Source organism: Salvia miltiorrhiza, chromosome 8 (genome assembly GCF_028751815.1).
Source record: "Salvia miltiorrhiza cultivar Shanhuang (shh) chromosome 8, IMPLAD_Smil_shh, whole genome shotgun sequence".
Lineage (NCBI taxonomy): Eukaryota > Viridiplantae > Streptophyta > Magnoliopsida > Lamiales > Lamiaceae > Salvia > Salvia miltiorrhiza.
In genome coordinates, this window is record NC_080394.1 from 38,491,523 (window position 1) to 38,497,522 (window position 6,000).

The window sequence follows — 6,000 nt, forward strand, 5'->3', positions numbered from 1 at the left end:
TTGGAAAGATTTTTGGCAAAAGATCAGGACAAGTTCAATCAAAACAGATTTTCCCTTTTTAAAACACTTGTCCTTCTCGGATATTCCATTTTCCAACAATCAGTTAAAGTTTTTGAAAGAAACTGATCAGTTAGAGAAAACATTTTGAACTTAAAAACTCAAAACTCTTAACTGAAATAACTGATTTAAAAGTAGTAAGCTTGAAAAATACTTACTGATCGACTGATCATTGTAGTCAGTCGATGCCACATGATCCTGGTTGAATCATCAGGATGGCTTCTTCTTCAGATGAGCGTTCTGACTTCATTGCTTTCCATATCGGCGATCGTAGAACGGCAATTGGAAGACCACCAGTCAGCATGACTATTTGAGAGGGTCTTCAAACACAGCATCACTCTTCAGGGTTGATGAGGCCGATCTTTCCACACAAATCGTTGAACCTCTCTTCTGGAAGAGCTTTGGTCAGCAGGTCCGCTCTCTGAACAGCAGTGGGAATCCATTCCACAGAGATATTCTTCTTTTCGACATGATCACGGATGAAGTGATGTCGAATAGCAATATGCTTGACTCTGGTGTGATGAACTGGATTATGGGAGATTACAATAGCACTGGAGCTGTCGCAATAGATTGGGACTTCCTTTTCGTCGATCCCATAGTCCTTCAACTGATGGACTAACCACAGGATTTTTGAGCAGCAACTTCCGGCAGCAACATATTCAGCTTCAGTTGTGGAAGTGGCGACTGAAGTCTGCTTCTTTGAAAACCATGAGATGAGCTTGTTGCCTAGGAATTGACATGTTCCGGAGGTTGATTTGCGATCAAGCTTGCATCCACCGAAGTCTGAGTCTGAGTATCCGGTGAGTTTGATGTCGTCATCTGCTGGATACCACAATCCTAAATTGGGTGTGCCTTTGAGATATCTTAGTATACGCTTTGCTGCATCCAAATGAGCTTCCTTTGGATCTGATTGATATCTTGCACATACCCCGACTGCAAATGAGATGTCAGGTCTGCTCGCAGTCAAATACAGCAAAGATCCGATGATTTCTCTGTACTTCGTCGAAGAGACAGATTTTCCTTCTGAACCTGGATCAACTTTCCAGTTTGTGTTCATTGGGATCTTGACTGATTTCATGTGCTGAATACCGAACTTGTCTATCAGTTCCTTGGCATACTTGGACTGACTGATCAGTATTCCTTCGCTGGTCTGCTTGACTTGCAATCCGAGAAAGAAATTCATTTCTCCCATCATGGACATCTGGAACTTGTTGGTCATGATGTCAGCAAACTTCTTGCACATGCGTTCGGATTTGGATCCGAAAATTATGTCATCGACATAAATCTGAACAAGCAAGAAATCTTCTCCTTCTTTGAGAGTGAACAGAGTTCTGCCCACAGATCCTTTCTTGAAACTTTGTTCAACAAGATACTCTGAGAGAGTATTATACCGCGCTCTTGGTGCTTGCTTCAATCCATAGAGTGCTTTCTTCAGCTTGTACACCTTTTCTGGTCCAGCAACCTCAAACCCTGGAGGTTGTTCCACATAGACTTCATCTGTGAGCACTCTATTGAGAAATGCACACTTGACATCCATTTGGTGTACCTTGAAACCTTTGTGAGCTGCGAAGGCTAAGAAGAGTCTGACTGCTTCCAATCTGGCAACTGGAGCGAACGTCTCGTCGTAGTCGATTCCTTCTTCTTGACTGTATCCTTTTGCTACAAGCCTTGCTTTGTTTCTCACAACGTTTTCTTCTTCGTCTTTCTTGTTCTTGAAAATCCATTTCAAGCCAATCACCTTTGCATCGTCTGGTCGATCCACAAGCTCCCAAACTGAATTCCGGTTGAATTCATTGAGTTCTTCTTGCATTGCGATGACCCATTGTGTAGACTTCAGAGCTTCTTCAACATCCTTGGGCTCTGTAGATGATAAGAAACAGCTGAAAATCTTATCTTCGTTGATGCAGTTCTGATTGATGTCAAAGACGAGGTTGCACATTGATCTCCGAGTCTTGACGCCATCTGATGGTTCTCCAATGATGTTCTCCTTTGAGTGGAGTTCAAACCATCTTTGATACTTCTTGATCTCTTCTGGAGAAGGTGGGGCTTCTTCGGTCAGAATGGTTCTGAGATGTTGAGCACCTTCTGGAGCAGGGGAGAGTTGAACTGGAGCTGCTTCTGCACGTTCAACTCGATCTTCAGCAACTGGAGTTCCCCCTTGACTGATGCCATCTGCATTGGCTCCAGTCTGAACTTCAGACCTTTGGCTGATCTTTTGATACTGAAGCTTCTCAGTATCTTCATCTTTGCCTGGTCCCCACACCAAGACAGTAGAGGGCTCGGTGTTGTGGATTTCAGTTTTGGAACCTTCAGTACACACTTTTCAGTTTCCTGTTCCCTGAAATTATCTGTAGACTCATCAAAGACCACATGAGGTGTTTCTTCAACATAAAGAGTTTGAGAATTAAACACTCGATAGGCTTTGCTTGAACGTTCTGTTCCAGAGTATCCAAGAAAGATTTCTGGATCAGCCTTGCTATCAAAAGTGTTTAACCTCTTCTTTTCATTGTTGTGGATGAAACACTTAGAACCGAAAGCATGAAAGTAGGCAATTGATGGCTTTATGTTCTTCCATAGCTCGTATGGAGTTTTTCCATGTCTCTGAGTGAGGAAGGAGCGATTCTGCGTGTAGCATGCGTTGTTGACTGCTTCGGCCCAAAACTTCAAGGGGAGTTTTGATTCAGCCAGCATCGTCTTTGCTGCTTCCTTCAAAGACCTGTTTCTTCTTTCTGCAACTCCATTCTGCTGAGGAGTTCTTGCTGCAGAAGTTTGATGACTGATTCCTTGTTCATCACAATACTCACGAATGACAGTATTGAGGAACTCAGTCCCACGATCTGATCTGATGCTGATGATGTTGACTTCCTTTTCCACGCTCAGTCTTCTCATCAGCTTTGGCAGTTCCTCCAGTGTCTCTTTCTTTTTTAAGAGAAAGATAACCCAAGTGTATCGTGAATAATCATCCACAATAACTAAGGTATACTTCCTACCGTTGTAGCTTCTTGGAGAGATAGGGCCAAACAGATCCATGTGAAGTAGTTGAAGAATTCTTCCAGAGGAGTGTCCTGACTTTGACTTGAAAGACATCCGTGTCTGCTTTCCTCTTTGACATGCTTCACATTCTTGCTTCTTCTAGAACACAATAGAAGGCAGTCCTTCTACCAGTTGATGTTTAGCAAGCTTGTTGATCATCTTGAAGTTGAGATGGTTGAGTCTCTTGTGCCACAGCCAGTTGAGCTCCGAGCTGCTTTTGCTGATGAGGCATGTTTCTGGTGGGCTGTCTTCCCATGAAACGACGTAAAGACTTCCTTGTCTGAATCCTTTCAGAACCACCTTCTTTTGATTGTTTCTAACAGTGAATTCATCCTTCTTGATCTTCACTGTGAAACCGCTGTCACAAAATTGACTCACAGACAACAGATTATGTTTAAGACCAGAAACAAAGCTAACATTACTGATACTGGCGTTACCCATGTTGAGCACACCGTAGCCTTTTATTTCTCCGATTGAGTTATCTCCGAATGCAACTTTGGATCCAGCTTTCTCAACATACTGAGATAGATATTCTTTGTAGCCCGTCATGTGCTTCGAGCAGCCACTATCCAGATACCATGTTCTGATTGAAGCTTTAACTTCTTCCTTCTTTTTGTGTTTCCTGACATTGACCTGCAAGGAAGAGTTGCTTCAGGCACCCAATCAAGATTTGGGTCCTTCGATGTTAGCTCGAGTTCCCTTTGGAACCCATATCTGCTTCAGAATCGGTCTGGCTGATCTCTTGTGCTTTGTTGATCGTCTGACTGAAGTTGTTGGCGCTTTAGCTGGCACACGAGCATTCTTCTGTTGAGAATTTCCTTTGAAGGCCTCACTCTTGTAGCATTTCTGTCTGATGAGTGGTTGAGGTCTTCTTTGCTCGGTGAAGTATCTTCCTTGAGATACTCGAGTCTTTTCAGACTGATGGAGACTAGACTGATGTCGTGTGACATGAGTCATTTGATGTCCAGTTGCTTGTCGTCGTGGATGTCGCTTGGCTTGACTGGATTCATCATTATTTTGTCTCCATGGATGTTGTTCCTTCTGAAACTGAACTGATGTCAGTCTCTGACTGATGTGGCCTTTCTTCCCCCTGGACTGTTGAGGAAGAATCTTCTTGATTCCTGATGTTCCTTCCCCGATCTTTGACTGAAATCTGCTTTCCAGTTTTCTCAGTAGGATGAACTGGTTGGGGGCCTCCTTTGCTCGTCTGTAGCTCCGTGGAGGTGGAACATTCGATCTTGCCATCAGTTTGCATTTGCGAACTTCATCCATATCATGATCTCTTGATTCTTCTGATGTCGTGACTTCAGAAGTATCGTCCTTTGAAGCGATCATGATCTTCTTTCCTTTGTCAGCTGCAACATTTCCTCCAATGCTTTTAACAAGGCCTTTTGATGGAAAGTTGCTCATCATGGGAGACTGCATCATGCAGTTCTTGACTGTTTCTTCCAGCTTGTGATTTAGCTTCTTGACTTCATGAGAAGCTCTTTCCCATTATGAGTTGGAGATTCTAAGCTTTTCTTCCAGTCGACTGTTCTCCATGATTAGCTGATCAAGACAAGTTTCATCCGGAAAGTAGATGATTGTCTGATTCCTAGCTCGTTCATCATTGATCTCCTTGTCCATTTTCTGATTCTGCTTGAGGAGATCTTCGAACATTTTCCTCAACTGACAGTGATCAGTCATGAGCTGATCAAACTCGTCAATTTCATCGGATGAGCTTTCTCCAGATTCTGAGTGGTCTCCTGAAAGCATCAGAAAGTTATCAGTATAAGGAGTTTTTGAATGAGAGATTACCTCTGAGCCATTCATTCCATTATCGTAGCTGTTGTCAGCCACGCTTTCAGATCGGGTTTGCTAAAACAGAGATGATAACACTCTTCCTGACTATCAAAAGATAGATCAGTCAGACTGATATCATACGCAGCGGAAATTAAACTTAGTTTCGCAATAGCCTCGGTGGAGCACGTTGTTGGTTTTTAGGTTTCTCTTTGCAGTTAATCAGTGTTCAGTTTATCAATTGAAATAACACAAGTAAGAATATAAAACTGAAAGCTGTAAACAACACAGAGACTTTTACGTGGTTCGGAAAAACCCTTTCCTACATCCATGGTTGGTTGATCAGACCAACAATCCACTCCGCAAGTGCTTAACAGGTGCACTGCAAACCAAACCGTGTGCTTGCCGGGTGCACACAACCGTACCACTGAAGAAAACCCTTCTTCAGTACCCACGCTTCACTCGCGTCGGATTTCTCTTGCTCAGCACAACCCGTGCTAAGACTTCTCACTCAGAGTCAGAGTACCTTCCTGAACTCCGAATCACTCAAACACTCTTTTAGGGGGGAGGTTTGAACGAGTGCCAACTATACTACAAAGAACAAGTTCTTTGAAGCAAGTTTGACCTTTGGCTTCTGGGTAAACAGAGGTTTGCCTAAGGTCTAAGAGAATATATGTAATCAGCAGTGACTGATTTTGGCTTTGGAATTCTCTTCTTCGATTCAAGCTTTGGGGAGGTTAAGCTTTAGGCTGAGTAGCAATTTCGGCAGAGCTTCAGCTTATGTCGTTGAATCGGTGAAGGTTGAAGTGATCCTCGAGCGCTATTTGTAGGAGAACTCTTGAATAGATCTGTTGGCGTAGAACATCATCAAGATTTCTTCCGTTGGAGAGCAATTCGAATTTGGGCTGAGGCTTCAATCTTCGAGGTTCCTTGTCTGGGTGGAAACGGCTCTCTTGATGGACAGGAGATGTGACGTCTCTGAAAATGTAGTAGCCCGCTCTTTTAATTATGATTAAAACTAGTAAATGCAATTTTTATAAATGAATCCAGTTTATGGTCCTGATTTTTTTATCAGAAACGGAGTTATTATTTTAGCTTTATACTTTTATAACATATGAGAAAAACGCGACG